Source organism: Saccopteryx bilineata, chromosome 7, assembly GCF_036850765.1.
Source record: "Saccopteryx bilineata isolate mSacBil1 chromosome 7, mSacBil1_pri_phased_curated, whole genome shotgun sequence".
Classification (NCBI taxonomy): domain Eukaryota; kingdom Metazoa; phylum Chordata; class Mammalia; order Chiroptera; family Emballonuridae; genus Saccopteryx; species Saccopteryx bilineata.
In genome coordinates this window covers 71859247-71875959 of record NC_089496.1, presented here as the reverse complement: position 1 = coordinate 71875959, position 16713 = coordinate 71859247, and the positions used below count along the sequence as shown (strand labels likewise).

Here is a 16713-nt window from a genome sequence, read left to right as displayed (position 1 = left end):
CCCCCCAAATAGTCTGGTGAAGGAATAGTAAAAGTTAGAAGCATAGACTGAACATGGTTATCACGAGATGAAGGAATATGGCAGCAGGACAGTAATTGCTTCTAAAATATAGTCATAGCACCGCATCATATCGTGAGGACACATTTCTTTTTTTTTCTTTTCTTTTCTTTTTTTTTAGAGACAGAGAGAGAGTTAGGGACAGAGAGATGAGAAGCACCAATCATTAGTTTTTCGTTGCGCATTGCGTCACCTTAGTTGTTCATTGATTGCTTTCTCATGTGCCTTGACCGCGGGCCTTCAGCAGACCGAGTAACCCCTTGCTCGAGCCAGCGACCTTGGGACCAAGCTGGTGAGCTTTTGCTCAAACCAGATGAGCCCTCGCTCAGGCTGGCGACCTTGGGGTCTCGAACCTGGGTCCTCGGCATCCCAGTCCGACGCTTTATCCACTGCGCCACTGCCTGGTCAGGCAACACATTTCTTAAATGCTTATGAGTGCCAGGGACTGAGCTAAAAGCTATTTGTGTGTGATCTTATTTAATCCTCACAGACAACCTGTGATCTCCATGTTGAAGATGAAGAAGCTGAGACTTAGAAAGGTCAGCCAGCTTGCCCACGGTTACGGTCAGGGACAGGATAAGAATACAAACTCAAGTGCATTTGGTTGCTAGGGGTGTTGGAGGACCTTGGGCGAAGGCTTTGACCCAGGTGCTGCCACTCCGTCTATGTTTTCATTAAGATCAAGCTTATGCATGAGCACGGTCTTGGATTTTCTATTTCATAGATTCCACACCAACCTTTGTGGCTTTCCACTAAGAGAAATTGGTGTTTTACAATTGGTCCCTGTGGAATTTTTTGAGGTGGCACTGAGCCTATTAAAAATGGGGCCCAAGAACATTTCCATTTAACTTTCCCAAATAAGCAGTTATGTTTAAAAAGTAGTTTCCCTTCAGATTTAAATCTATAAAGTGTATAAATGTCAGGTAGAACGAATCAGTCATTTAAAATTTTTTTTTTTCTTTTCATTTTTTTCTGAAGCTGGAAACAGGGAGAGACAGTCAGACAGACTCCCGCATGTGCCCGACCGAGATCCACCCGGCACGCCCACCAGGGGGCGACACTCTGCCCACCAGGGGGCGATGCTCTGCCCATCCTGGGCGTCGCCATGTTGCGACCAGAGCCACTGTAGCGCCTGGGGCAGAGGCCACAGAGCCATCCCCAGCGCCCGGGGCCATCTTTGCTCCAATGGAGCCTCGGCTGCGGGAGGGGAATAGAGAGACAGAGAGGAAAGCGCGGAGGAGGGGTGGAGAAGCAAATGGGCGCTTCTCCTGTGTGCCCTGGCCGGGAATCGAACCCGGGTCCTCCGCACGCTAGGCCGACGCTCTACCGCTGAGCCAACCCGGCCAGGGCTTAAAATTTTTTTATTTTATTGATATTTTTGGAGAGAGAAAAAGAGAGGGAGAGTGAGAAAGGGTGGAGAAGCAGGAATCATCTACTCATAGTAGTTGCTACCTGTATGTGCCTTGACCTGGCAAGCTGAGGGATTTGAACCGGCGACTCCAGCCTTCCAGGTCAATGTTTTATCCACTGCGCTACCACAGGACAGGCCAGTCATGTTTTTCATTATTGAATCCTGCTCTAGTCTTTTTGCCTTGCCCTGCACACCATCTTCTGACCTCACTGCCAGCCATAGAACCAATGTTGCAATCATAGGAATCCATACTACCCATGGACCCTAATTCCGTCTGTCTACAATTGTAACCGTTATTTATTTGAAAGTCTTGGAACTTGTGCATTCAACTATGGATGTATATTTAATCCTTTTTGCAAATGCATTATCATAATTCAGGTGTTGGCTCTTGCTGCATATTCCTAGCAGTTCACATAGACTTAGGAATTGCTGTAGTTACTTCAGTGGGAAATTCACCCAGTGGGGCTACAAACTTTTATACTCAGGTTACATATTTTAGATGTAGTGAAAGCGGTATAGGAATTATTTGAGAGTTATATTCCATGGAAATTACAGCTTTCAGTGATAAATTGATGAATACTATTAAGCAGGAGATAGAAGATTCTCTTGTAAAGTCTATAAGCTGTTTTCTAACTTGGGAAATATGACTGGTTTTAGAACACCAGGATATTACTTTTCATTACACTGTTCTGTTGACAGTAAAGCCATTTTTATAGCTGTTTTGCCTCATGGAAAACACTTGGTTTTGGAATAGCATATTCACAGAAATGTTGAGGCAAAGTCTTTCTGCCCTGGGATTTCTAGTCTATGATCAAATAAATTCAAGATGAGTCTTGATATTACTGGGGAAGAAGCAGAAAGCAAAAAGAGTTGTTGCTTGATTTCTGTGAAGGAAATGGGGTTTCCTATGGGGAGCATCATTATCTTCTTCAGTCAGAAATCTTGTAATTATAATAAAAAGCACCCAAGAAGTAGACCAGCCTACTCTCTTTGATTAAAGCAGGAGTTTACTTCATGCAGAGCTGAGCATCCTTTCTGGTGCAGTGATCAATTTGAGGAATGTAAAATGTTTTCGAACTATGTCATTTTTTTAATTGAAACATATTTAAATTGGTAAAAGCCCTAGGGAAACTATGGATGCTTAACCATTATTTTTTTATTCCCCTCATCAACCGTCTTTGTTGTTATTGTTTGGTGGGGGGGAGTTAGGGGGAGAAACTGAAAATTTTCCCAGCTGTATAGCTAGCATATATTGCAGTGCCTGATTATAATGTACATTTTAATTCATTGTTGAGGAAGACACTGGGAACTGCCACATTTGTCTTTCCTTGACTGACCTTGTCAGTTGTGAAGTGTACTTTTTCTCCTAGTATTTCTTAATTTAATATTGTTTAAAATGTAGAATGAGCCTGACCAGGTGGTGGCGCAGTGGATAGAGCGTCGGACTGGGATGCGGAAGGATCCAGGTTCGAGACCCCGAGGTCGCCAGCTTGAGCGCGGGCTCATCTGGCTTGAGCAAAGAGCTCACCAGCTTGGACCCAGGGTCGCTGGCTCCAGCAGGGGGTTACTCGGTCTGCTGAAGGCCCACGGTCAAGGCACATGTGAGAAAGCAATCAATGAACAACTAAGAAGTCACAACGCGCACAACGAGAAACTGATGATTGATGCTTCTCATCTCTCTCCGTTCCTGTCTGTCTGTCCCTGTCTATCTCTGCCTCTGTAAAAAAAAAAAAAAAAAAAAAAATGTAGAATGACAAGTGTTCCATTCCATAGTTCTTTGTCTTCCCATTCTATGCTTCCTCTGCCCATTCACACTGGTTTCCTTGCTGTTGCCCCTGCTTCGGGATCTTAGCACTAGTGGTTCCTTTTCCTGGACTGCTCTTCCTGCAGATACCTGCATGGTTTGCAACATCATCTCCTTTTGGCTTTGCTCAAATTCTCAACACTCTTTAAAAAACTACATGCTACCCCAAAAGCATTCCTAGCCCTCCTCTTCACTTTGCTTTCGTTCATAGCCCCTTGTAGCTCACTATATAAATTAGTTTTTATTGTACATCTCCCCTTAGAATGACCACACCAGGGCACAGGAATTTTGTCTGTTTTGTTCACTCTCCAAACCATGGAAAACAACTGACAAGCCACTATGGCATCCTTAAATCTTTCCAGCCTCCCACACTCTTTGTTTAGTTAGCCCTTACAGTCCCCCATAGTGAGTGGTGACACCTCTAAAGTGCAAAGGCTTTGTGTGTGTGTTTGGGGGAACAGCAAGGAAAGTGGAGAAGAATTGGGAGAGACCTTGTCTTACCTTGAGCTGGTATTGGGGAGAGAGAAACCTCCTGGGTGGAGTCAGCCCCTGTAAAGATAGGGAGAAAGTCACCTGAGGGTTGGGGTATGTGACAAGGCAGCAGAAGGTTTGTGGCAAGATGGCCTGTGATAAAGAGGAGACCTATGGGTTCTCTTCTATTGGAGAGTGGATGTTTTAAAGACATCCAAAGATTCCACCAACTTTCCCAGTGGCTCCAGTCACTTGAAAGGAAAAGGAATCTGTGTACACTCACACAGGCAGGTTAATCACTGCAACCCAGCTTCAGCCTGTTTCATTTTTAGAGATTAAATACCTATTGGTGTCTTTCCTGTTTAAGCCTGGGTGTAAGAGTTCAAGTGTCCAAGCGCATACCCACAGCATCACAGCCTGAGATTTTTTTGGCCCTCGTGGTCCTGGACTGCAGTCCTTTTATACATCTACTATTTGCAGTAGTTCTTGAGCTGCAGCAAATAATGGGCATTTGTGGGACTCAACGCTTTAGAATTTAGTATCTGGATGCTGGAGGGAGTTAATGGTTATGGAATAAAGTCTCCCAGAAGCTGCTTTTCAGCCATGGGATGGCTTCTTCTCCCCCTTCTCTCTTCTCAGCAGCTTTAAGTGCTGCTTTAGGCATTATGAATTACCAACCAGGAGAGAGCTCCCCTTCAAAAACTCACAACCTCCCTACAACTGCTTTTGATTTGTAATAGAAGCTACTCAGTAGGTAGGGCAGGGGCTGAATAATTTGAATCCCCACAGCTCATTAAAACAGAATTTTAATGAATATTTCTGCCCCTTTGTAACCCAGGTATTTGGAAGTCCAGGCTGTGACTGGGCAGCTGTTCTCTGGGTTTCAATCTCAAGTCATAACACATACTTTCAGCTGCTCTCTCTTGGCTCAAAAAATAAGTCCAAAGTGAGTCCTATTCCCTCAGCCTCTCACCCTAATTCTAGAACTGCCATGTTATCCAATCAGTGCAGTATATAAGGTGAAGTAATCTTTCTTATAAAACAGATCTTTATATTTTACCTGAATTTGATAAATAAAGTGTTTTGTTTTTTTAATTTATGTGATGCCCTAGACAAGCTAATTCTCATTTAAACTTGACTACTGAAATGTGTTAGTTTTGTCCTTTGGAACAAAAGATCAGGGAGAAACATTGTAAACCCTTGAGCAAAGAAAATGTTTCATTGCTTTGGGGCATAGTGTCAGAAGAAAAGCTTGGAAATTTCTCTCCATCTCTCCCTGTCCTTTCACTGTCAGTTTCTGCCTTTGGCTCGATCTACTGTCACTGCATCCTTGATGTCCTACAAGGAACCCCTGTTCCTACCCCGGTACTGTAACAAACACTTAAAGGTCACCTCTAATTGCCAAATCCATGGCTGTTTCTCAGATTTCGTTCCTCATGGATCAGCAACATCTGATCCTATTGACTCCTACTCCTTGAAATGCTCCCAGTCACAGCTCCTTCCTAGGGCATCTGGTCTCTCTGTTGCATCCTTCCTGTTCTGTCAAGAGGCAGTCGGCAGAGGAAGGCAAGTGTGGACTCTTCCCAGGGTTTGAATCCTGGCTCTAGTACTTGTTAATCGTGTGACATTGAGTGATTTAACACTCCTGTCCTATGTCATAGGGCTGTCAGGAAGAGGATTAAGTGAGTGTGACTAGTCAAGAGTAAGTACTCAGTAAATATCACCTTTTATCATTGAATTCCTACTTAGATACCTTCAGAGGCTAAGAACCCTAACTTTAACTCCTAATTATTTTAATTACCACCCTGATCCTTCTCAGTGTGTCCACTTTTGAGCCTTTATCATACAGTCCCCACTGTAGTGCCACCTTCACCCCTTCCTGCCCTGTCTCTCCTTCCTAGTCAGAGGAGAGAGAGTACTGAGGGCTGTGCCTCTCAGGAGACACTGAGCATGTGTAATAAGAAATCCTCGCATGGGCACCGAGCCTGTCTCGCTCAGAAAGATTATAAATTACTGAAGGACACCAGCTGTGCTTTATGCTTTTAAAAATGTCATTCTCAGCATTTAACACTATGCTTTACACATAGTAGAAATTTAACTCATATCTTTTAGCTGCCAAATGTTGCAGTTTTTCTTGGCCCTCTCAAAATCTTTTTTTCCTCCTAGGTATTGATCAGTCCTAAAGCCCATGTAAGCTTTATATGGGAAAATTGAGTCAGCCCCACAAGGAGAGTTAACCACCTCAGAATAATTTTTGGAATGAGGAGGGATATATAGAAATCATTTACAAAATGGGAGTGCAGGGAGTTATTTAATGCTTTGTAAAGGAGTTTGAAATTCTACCAACCTTTGAAGCTGTTAGGATTTTATAAAGTGTTTAGAGCTTTTTTCCTGAACTCATGACATTTCTCCAAGTAAAATGAGCTCAGAGGACGTAAGTGGGAAATTTTTTAACTCTTCAGACCTTGTCATGAGCCTGGCCCTGAGCCAGTAGGTTTTAGTCCTGCCTTCTTTCCCCTTATAATCAAGTAAAGAGGATACTGAAGTTGAATGAAGATCAAAGGAGGGGCTGCCTTTTTTTTTTTTTTTTTTTTACAGAGACAGAGAGAGAGTCAGAGAGAGGGATAGTAGACAGGGACAGACAGACAAGAATGGAGAGATGAGAAACATCAATCATTAGTTTTTCATTGCACATTACAATACTTTAGTTGTTCATTGATTGCTTTCTCATATGTGCCTTGACTGCAGGCCTTCAGCAGACCGAGTAACCCCTTGCTCGAGCCAGCAACCTTGGGCTCAAGCTGGTGAACTTTTGCTCAAACCAGATGAACCTACGCTCAAGCTGGCAACCTCGGGATCTTGAACCTGGGTCTTCTGCATCCCAGTCTGACGTTCTATCCACTGCACCACCACCTGGTCAGGCTGGGGCTGCCTAATTTTTAAATTTTTTAAAAATATTTTTTACAGGGACAGAGAGAGAGTCAGAGAGAGGGATAGATAGGGACAGACAGACAGGAACAGAGAGAGATGAGAAGCATCAATCATCAGTTTTTCGTTGCGACACTTTAGTTGTTCATTGATTGCTTTCTCATATGTGCCTTGACTGCAGGCCTGCAGCATACCAAGTAACCCCTTGCTTGAGCCTGCGACCTTGGGTCCAAGCTGGTAAGCTTTGCTCAAACCAGATGAGCTCATGCTCAAGCTGGCGACCTTGGGGTCTTGAACCTGGGTCCTTCCGCATCCTAGTCCGACGCTGTATCCACTGTGTCACCGCCTGGTCAGGCTAATTTTTAAAATTTTGTATCCATAATCAATTATAGGTTGCATCAGGAATAAGGAGATATAAACAGATAAAGTAGTTACAAAAGTCCAGACCATCTTACTCCTGAAGGTCTCAAGTCTGAATGCAACAACACATCTGGGGCTGTTACAATCACCCTTGGAGTGTTTTTGCTGGACTTGTATTTATGTGCCTAAAATGCTTTTACAGTGCCTTTGACAATAAGTGTAATATTCCAAAAATAATATTTCTAGAGAAATCTTAGTTGGTTATCATGGGAGGAAATTATATATGACCTGAGGTTGGCCAGCTGTCCCCACCAGAAGCTGCTTCTGACAATAAAGCTGCTCTAAGATGGCACTGTCAAGTGCTTCAGCGGTGAAGTAGCAATAACAGATCCTCTGTGTTTTGGTAAAGTGCCACAGTTGCTCAGTAATCTTTGTGGCTGTTAGGAAATTTATCTGTACACTTGTGATTTAAATCCCAACTCCAATTGGCAGTCTTCATTCTTTCTAAATGTAGTAGCATTTCAGTTGGCTGCAAGTAACAGTTACATGCAACACTTCTTGAAAAACATCAAGGCTCCAACCTTGGGAGAGACCTGCTCTGACCATAGATCACCTTTGGCTTGTTAATTACCTTTGGAAGGGGAAAGCATACATAGAGGACCCTAAGGTGTTTGCTCACTACCCAGTAGTCTAGAAATAAGCCTTGTATGGTTTCTGAAATCATGGAGGCAAGGTAGAATTACTTATTCCACAGACGTGAGCATCTTCGATGTACCCGGTCTTGCTAACAGGTGGAAGGAGCTCCAAAGCCTATGTCCAGTGCTGTGGACTGAGTTGTGCCCCCTGCCAGATACATATATTGAAACCCTAACCCCTAATGTGACTGACTGTTTTAGGTGATAGGATCTTTAGGAGGCAATTAAGATTGAATGAGATCATAAGGATGGGTCCCTAATCTGATAGGACTGTGGCCTTATAAGAAAAGAAAGAGAGAGAGATTTCTTTTTCTTTCTCTCCACCATGTGAACACATAGTGGGAAGGCAGCCGTCTGCAAGGCAGGAAGAGAACTCTCTCCAGAACCTGACTGTGCTGGCACCAAGATCTTGGATTTTAGGCTCCAGAACTGTGATATTTACATTTCTGTTGTTGAAGCCACCAGTCTATGCTATTTTGTTATGGTAGCCCAAGCTTTGAGCTGGATGTGAGACTGGAGACTTGGAGACTTGATTTATACCAGATGGAGTTTGTTTTTATTTATTTATTTTTTTAAAAATTTTTTTTTATTCATTTAAGAGAGGAGAGAGAGAGAGAGAGAGAGAGAGAGAGAAAGGGGGAGGAGCAGGAAGCATCAACTCCCATATGTGGAGACCAGGCAAGCCCAGGGTTTTGAACCAGTGACCTCAGCATTCCAGGTTGACACTTTATCTACTGCGCCACCACAGATCAGGCTATTTATTTATTTATTTATTACGATTTTATTTATTGATTTTAGAGAGAGAGAAGGTGGGGGAGGAACAGGAAGCATCAACTCATAGTGGCTGCTGGCTGCTTCTTGTATATGCCCTGACCAGGCAAGCCCAGGGTTTCGAACTGGCAACCTCAGCATTCCAGGTTGACACCTTATCTACTGTGCCACCACAGGTCAGGCGAATTTTATTTTATTTATTTATTTATTTATTTATTTTATTTTTTCATTTTTCTGAAGCTGGAAACAGGGAGAGACAGTCAGACAGACTCCCGTATGCGCCGGACCGGGATCCACCCGGCACGCCCACCAGGGGCGACGCTCTGCCCACCAGGGGGCGATGCTCTGCCCATCCCGGGCGTCACCATGTTGTGACCAGAGCCACTCTAGCGCCTGAGGCAGAGGCCTCAGAGCCATCCTCAGCGCCCGGGCCATCTTTTGCTCCAATGGAGCCTTGGCTGCGGGAGGGGAAGAGAGAGACAGAGAGGAAAGTGCGGCAGAGGGGTGGAGAAGCAAATGGGCGCCTCTCCTGTGTGCCCTGGCCGGGAATCGAACCCGGGTCCTCCGCACGCTAGGCTGACGCTCTACCGCTGAGCCAACCAGCCAGGGCCGGCGAATTTTATTTTTAAAGATTTTTTTTTTTTTTTTTTTTTGCCCTGGCCGGTAAGTTTTTTTTTTTTTTAAAGTTTTTTTTTTTTAAAGTTTTTTTTTTTTTTTTGTATTTTTCTGAAGCTGGAAACCGGAAGCAGTCAGACAGACTCCCACATGAGCCCCACCAGGATCCACCCGGCACGCCCACCGGGGAGTGATGCTCTGCCCATCCAGGGTGTCGCTCTTTTGCTCCAATGGAGCCTTGGCTGCGGGAAGGGAAGAAAGAGACAGAGAGGAAGGAGAGGGGGAGGGGTGGAGAAGCAGATGGGCGCTTCTCCTGTGTGCCCTGGCCGGGAATCGAACCCGGGACTTCTGCACGCCAGGCTGACGCTCTACCACTGAGCCAACCGGCCAGGGCTATTTTTAAAGATTTTATTTATTGTTTTAGAGAGAGGAGAGAGAAAGGAGGTAGGGGAGGGAAACGGGAAGTATCATCAACTCATAGTTGCTTCCTGTATTTGCCTTGACCAGGTAAATCCTGGGTTTCGAACTCAGCATTTCAGGTCAGTGCTTTATCTACTGCACCACCACAGGTCAGGCCAGATGAATATTTTAAAATTACCTTAAAATTAGTCGAAATTGTTGAAACGATGTGGTTCTTGAAACTATGAATAAACATAAAGTTACTTTGGCTATTGAGTCAGTTTGAAGACAAAGGTTAGAAAAAAATAATGCTTTTTTTTTTTTATTTTTTATTTTTTTTTATTTTTCTGAAGCTGGAAACGGGGAGGCAGTCAGACAGACTCCCCCATGCGCCCGACTGGGATCCACCCGGCACGCCCACCAGTGGGCATTGCTCTGTTGCTACCAGAGCCAGTCTAGCGCCTGAGGCAGAGGCCATGGAGCCATCCCCAGCGCCTGGGCCATCATTTGCTCCAATGGAGCCTTGGCTGCGGGAGGGGAAGAGAGAGACAGAGAGGAAGGAGAGGGGGAGGGGTGGAGAAGCATATGGGCGCTTACCCTGTGTACCCTGGCCGGGAATCGCACGCCAGGCTGACGCTCTACCATCAAGCCAACCAGCCAGGGCCGAAATAATGCTATTTTTAGTTGTAAGAACATTCAGACTATTGCGTTTTAGTCTCCTTTTCCAAAGATAATATTCCAGGTTTGGAAAAGAAGCATCACAATAAGGCATCGGGATTCCTGGAGTTCAGCCCAGGAGTGTAAATCTGGACAAGTCATTTCACTCTTCTGGGTTCTGGCATCCTTGCTGGTTAAATGACAGACTGGGCTTTGTGATTTAGGGATCCCAGAATAACTTCTCTACTCTGAACTGTGCAATGCCTTAAACAAGGACAAAATAATTCACACGGTATGCTTGGTTTACAAATTGTACTTCAGTTACATTTGTTGGAAAAGTCAGGCATACATGAATGGCATTTGGCAGGAATAAACCTTAGTATATTCGAAACCTTTAATTATATACTGTAGGCAGCTCTGTAGCCCGGTCTGGGTCAAAAGATGCTGTGTTATCAAATGGTACGTTGTAGAGATATTCAGTTTTTGCAACAGTGTGTTCATCTGTAGTGTGATTGGCCTGGCCTGTGTCTGACCGGTAGCATCCATATTTTCAACTCAATCTCCATTTGAAAACTGCAGTGCACCTATACATAGATTAAAGGCCTCTTGTCCAGTTCCTGTGGATGCGAGTTCACTGAAATTGATGACACTCAATGGGAAGTTTGGGACCTATACCTAGTGACACATATGGTTACACCCTCCCCCTAATTTTTATATATAAGTAAATACTATCACTCTATCACCATACTAGGTGTAAGTTTTGTTTTGTTTTTTATTTCTCATTTTAATATCCCGGTCAGGCTAACAGTTTTTAATTGGCATGTTATGGTTACTATTGCTGCATAACAAACTATCTCAAAGCATAGTAGGATAATTTAAATGCCTTAAAACAATCATTCTATTTTGTTCAGAATGGCCAGCCCGAACTTATAGTGCTGGACACAGACAGTTGTGGTGCGAGGAAGGTCTCTGGGCTTCTTTGTGGTTGGGATAGTGTTCCCTCTCTTTTGCTTGCTGTGTGGTGCCCTGACCCCTTGCTTTGACTCCATAGAATGTACAGTTGCTGATCAGCTCCCCAGTGTGATAACTCTGGGCCCTGGTAGTGAATGTGGGCATTTTGGATACTGGAAGAGAAGCTTTCTTTCTTTCTCACACATATACTGATGAATACATTTGTGGCCTAATTTTTATTTCTTATGAGCTTCATTAGCATGATTTACCTAATGACTCAACCTTGAGAATGATAGAACTAGAGGCCACATCCTGACACTTAGTAAATTTGCCAAGCTAACATTACAAAGTGAGCCTTTTTGGTAAAGAGCCATCTAGCTACTATCTAGTGTTATCATTGATCCTTCCATGCTGCCTTGGGACATCATACTTCTCCCTCAATTCAAAATCTGGGAAATGTATTTATTCAGCAGACATTTTCTTCCTTGACACTTATATATGGGATGAACTTAGCTGCTGGAGAGCTCCTATGATGCCTGTTTAGGAAGATGGACCTTAGCTTCTGTGTAAGTTCTGTAGCAAAGTACCACAAACTGGATAGTTTAATAAAAATAGAAATTTATTCTCTCACATCAAGGAGTTAGCAAGGCCACACTCCCCATAAAGACTCTATGGGAGCCTGGCCTATGGTGGCACAGAGGATAAAGCATTGACCTGGAATGCTGAGGCTGCTGGTTCGAAACCCTGGACATGCCCGGACAAGGCACATACGAGAAGCAAGCAATGAACTACTAAAGTGAAGCAACAATGACTTGACACTTCTAGTTCTATCCTCCTCTCTCTGTAAAATCAATAAATAAAGCCCTGGCTGGTTGGCTCAGCGGTAGAGCGTCGGCCTGGCGTGCGGGGGACCCGGGTTCAATTCCCGGCCAGGGCACATAGGAGAAGTGCCCATTTGCTTCTCCACCCCCCCCCCCTCCTTCCTCTCTGTCTCTCTTCCCCTCCTGCAGCCAAGGCTCCATTGGAGCAGGGATGGCCCAGGCGCTGGGGATGGCTCCTTGGCCTCTGCCCCAGGCGCTAGAGTGGCTCTGGTCACGACAGAGCGACGCCCGGGAGGGGCAGAGCATCGCCCCTGGTGGGCGTGCCAGGTGGATCCTGGTCGGGCGCATGCAGGAGTCTGTCTGACTGTCTCTCCCCATTTCCAGCTTCAGAAAAATACAAAAAAAAAAATAAAAATTAAAAATCAATAAATAAAATCTTAAAAAATAAAAACTCTAGGGGAGAATCCTTTCTTGCCTCTTCTAGTGGCCCCAGGCATTCCTTTGCTTGTGGTGGCCTCACTCTAGTCTCTGCCTCTGTCTTCATGTGGCCTTTTCCTCTTCTGCCTTATATAAGAATTTAGGGCCCATCTCAATCCAGGGTGACCTCATCTGAACTAATTATGAAGACGTATTTCTAAATAAAGTCATGTTCTGAGGTTCTGAGTGAATTTGGGTAGACACTATTTAACCCACTGCGTGTCCTGAGGTTGGAGAAGATGCGCTGGATGCAGAATTTGGACTCTGCTAAATGAAAATGAGTCTAATAGAGCACAGACTACATAGGCCCTGGTTTGTAAGTGCAAGGGCTGTAAGAAGCATAAGAAAGCTTGGTTATAATCAAGGGACATCCTATCTGGTGGCAGCAGAGATACAGAATGATGTCTTCTGGTAAGATCCCTGAAGGCACCGTTTCAAACTGGGAACTTCTGCCCACCCATTGCGGTTCCTGCCTCCTCTAATTGAGATCACCCCACAGTACTGCTCTCTGCAGATGGGGCTGGTTCCACAGCCCCTGCTATTCTCTGCTGGTGTGGCCACCTGTCTCCTGGCCCAGGGCCCTCACAGCTTTGTAGTTTCCTATGGATGCTGGTGATTATTCCAAAGGTTCCGTTTCTCCTGTTAGGATAGGTTTCTCTTTTATGGGCTGCATAATCACTCTAGTTACCACCAAAGTTATTGCCATCTTGGCATTTGTGCTCTGAGCTCAAAAGGTCACAGCAAGGCAGGCTTTCACAATTGGGACACAGTACTCTCCTGCCTACACCACCAACTATGGACAAACCACTGACCTCATCTTAATTAGGTTAACCTGTGATGTACTCCTGTGTTGGTTTCTTTTTGATCCTTTCCAACTCAATCGGGATAATGTGTTCTGTGGCAGAGTATCACATTCTAAGTTCCCAAGCTACCCTATTAGTCCTCATTCACTCCTATAAGACCCCAGGAGTCTTATAATTCTACATAATTCTACATATAATTATAGTAGAATTCTGTAATTCTTATAATTCTACATAATTCAAAATAAGCCCATCCCATAGGCAGAAACTGCATGTATCGCCTTGCACTGTGTCCAGGCTCATGGATGTTCCAACTCTTTTGGAGCAAAACATCGAAGCAGTGAGAAGGGAACCTAAGCTAGCTGCCTTGGCTACTTGCAGTGGAGTCAGATGGAGTTGAGTTCCAGTTCCAGGTCAGCTATGCATTGACAGCATTCTTAACCTGAACCCAAGTTCTGTAAATTGTAAAATATCTTTAAATTGGGCCTAAAACAATATCTTTAAAAAGTTATTGGACTTGGCTAGTTGGCTCAGTTGGTTCAGTGGATAGAGCCATTGGCCTAGTGTATGGACGTCCCAGGTTCAATTCCCAGTCAGGGCACACAGGAAAAGTTACCATTTGCTTCTCTCCCTTCCCTGTCCCCCTTCTCTCTCTCTTCCTTTCCCGCAGCCTATGGCTTGATTGGCTCCAGCGTTGGCCCTGGCGGGCGCTGAGGATAGCTTTGTTGGTCCTAGTGTGTTAGCTTTAGACACTAAAGATAGCTCAATTAATTCTAGCATTGGCCCCAGACCGGGGGTGGGGGGTGCCAGCACAGTTGGGATGCATGTGGGAACCTGTCTCACTATCTCCCCTCCTCTCACTTAAAAAAAGAAAAGAAAGGAAAGAAAAAAATGTTAAGAAAGGTTATTGTAAAAACTTGGTGAAAATTTTCAGCACCAGATCTGTGCACTCTGATTGTAGGTGGACTCCATGGCACATGGATAACCAGTGGCTGTCTGGTGGTATCATGTAGATTCAGGTAAATGGCCCCTAAACCTCATGACTATAGTAATGCCTCTCCCAACAGGTAGTTGTTTTTTTTTTTTTTCCCTCTAGAGAATTCCTCAAAGGAGGAATTATTATTCTTATTCAAATCTAACCTTTGTATTCTTGATTCTGTCCCTTCTCACTTATGTCAGAATGTATTTACATTCTTTGTCTCTGTTGGCTGTTTTCTCTCAACAATCTCAAGTTGTGCTTTTTCTTAAAAATGCCCTTCCCTCAGCCCTGCAGCCCACGTGGGAGACAAGTAGCCTCTTTTCTTCAGCCTCACAAGACCCTAAACACTTCTAAAATTCATCAATTCAACAAATATCTGTTACACATGACCATGTGTTGGGTACCATGACAAATGCTGGGCAAAGATAATATTACTAGTTCTGCTTCTCAGTCTCAAGCAAAATAGTGACCAAACCCTTAGCAAGTTCTGATCTTGTCTTTGCCCAACGCTTGTCCTTTACACAGGGCCCATAGGTCTGTGATCTCAGCTCATCAGCTTCATTTCACTGTTAGCCATAGTCCCAAGTTCTCTCCCACCATATGGAGGGGACATACTTTACCTAATTATTTCCTCTGTCTCCCTCAGATCCCAAGTCAAGCATTGTTTCCTCAGGGAAGCCTTCATGCCCCTTGCCCTACGTGGTACAGGTTCCTCTTTTATATCCTGGTAGACTCATTAGTCCTTTTGTTCAGAACATTGACTCATTTTCTAATTCTACATTTATGGGTTTAATTACTTGACTGTCTTTCCCCTCTGCTGTAAGATCTATGGAGGGAGGGACTGTAACACTCGTCATTCTGTGCACTGCCCCAGTATTGGATCTGTCTGGTGGGAGGCCATCATTAGACACTGGTAGAAGGAAGTGAGGGAGAGAGTGCCTGGCAGGAGCCTGGTAGGTGGAGAAAAGAAAATCATGTAAGCTCTGATACATGGAGCAGAGCATGATAATGGAGTTATGCCCTGTGTGTTCAAGGAGCACAGAATCTAGCAGTTAGCTCATAAAGGTGTGGGTGCAGGTTAAAGTCATCAGCAAACACCTCCAAAATGATGAGTAGGCATTCACTATGCAAATGAGGAAGAAAGTGGGATTCTGGCAGAGGGAAGGGCTTATGCAAAGCTGTGAAAGAACAACTGAGTGAGATAAGTGTGAAGGGAGCATGTGGAGAGAGGGCTAGAGATTCGGGACACAGATAATGGAGGGCTTTGCCCATTTCCTGTGGCACATGAGAGCCAGAGATGGGTTTTAAGTAGGAAATAGTATGACAGATTTACATTTTAAAAAGACTTCTTTTGGCAACTGGAACTCTCACACATGGCTGGTGGAATTATAATGTAGCATAGCCACTCTGAGAAGCTATTTGGCAGTATCATATAAAGTTAAACATACTACACTTATCCTAGAAACTGGCAATTTACTCTAAGATATTTACCTAAAATTGAAAATATATATCCAAAAAATACTTGACTACAAAGTTGTGAGAGAACTTCTGGGACAACAGGAATGTATCTTGATTGGGGTGGTGGTTTTGTTCAGGCTTATCCAACTGTATGGTTACAATGAGCATGTTTACTTATATGTGAATCATGCATCTTTTTTTTTTTCAAGTACTGGAGAAAAAGTCCTTTTTGGAGTTAGTGTGGAGAAAAGACCTTTTTGGAGTTAGTGTAGAAAATGCTGGATGAGGGATTGAGTGTTAACTTGGGAAGACTGTAATAATGCAGCTGAGAAATTTTAGGGCTAGTGTTTAAGCAATGGCACTCAGGTTGGAAAAAAATGGGGATGAAATTCTGGATTGTTGAAGTGACAAGAATGAGACACAAGCAAGGGTGTTTATTGTAGTATTTATCACAGTGGCAAAAAAAAAAAATCTGAAAACTGCCCATCAACAAGGAAATTGTTAACTAAGTTACAGAGCATCTGTGCCATGGAATATTATGAAGCCATTAATTAAAATATGAATTTGAGTTTTACTGCTTGACTCGGCAAAGGGATTTCTACAAGAAGTCCCTGTTCAGTGTGAATAGTGTATATTTTAAATCAAACAACAGAATGTTTATTTGTAAATAATTACATGAAAGCACGAAGAAAAATAAGGGGTGATGTACATAGGTTTAGTGTTGGTATGCATGTGACATGTGCGTGTGTATATTGGGAGAGGATAGCAGTGAGGCAGGTAATGTGTCGGAAGCAGGCAAAAGAGAAAAAGGAGCCTCTGAAAGCATGAATTTTATGGTAATCAATGTATATGAAGTTATATATGTTCATGTGTGTTAAGAATTATTTTTATTTATTTATTCTTTTTTTTTTTTTTTAGAGGAGAGAGAGAGAGAGAGAAGGGGGGAGGAGCAGGAAGCATCAACTCCCATATGTGCCTTGACCAGGCAAGCCCAGGGTTTTGAACCGGCGACCTCAGCATTTTAGGTCAATGCTTTATCCACTGCGCCACCACAGGTCA

The 16713-nt window shown here is 43.9% G+C and overlaps 1 protein-coding gene across 3 annotated transcripts in view; it reads left to right on the top strand.

The window, feature by feature from the left end:
* The window catches only part of TMEM266 (transmembrane protein 266), an 85045-nt gene that overhangs the window by 1061 nt on the left and 67271 nt on the right, over positions 1-16713 (top strand). Inside the window, exon 2 of one of the 3 annotated variants that reach the window (XM_066238485.1) lies at positions 14179-14236. The exons of 1 other annotated variant lie outside the window; for it this stretch is intronic. The gene's annotated coding sequence lies outside the window, so the exon portion shown is untranslated. Of the gene's footprint in view, positions 1-14178; positions 14237-16572; positions 16710-16713 lie in introns of all 3 variants that reach the window. One more of the 3 variants, XM_066238484.1, reaches the window with a different exon arrangement.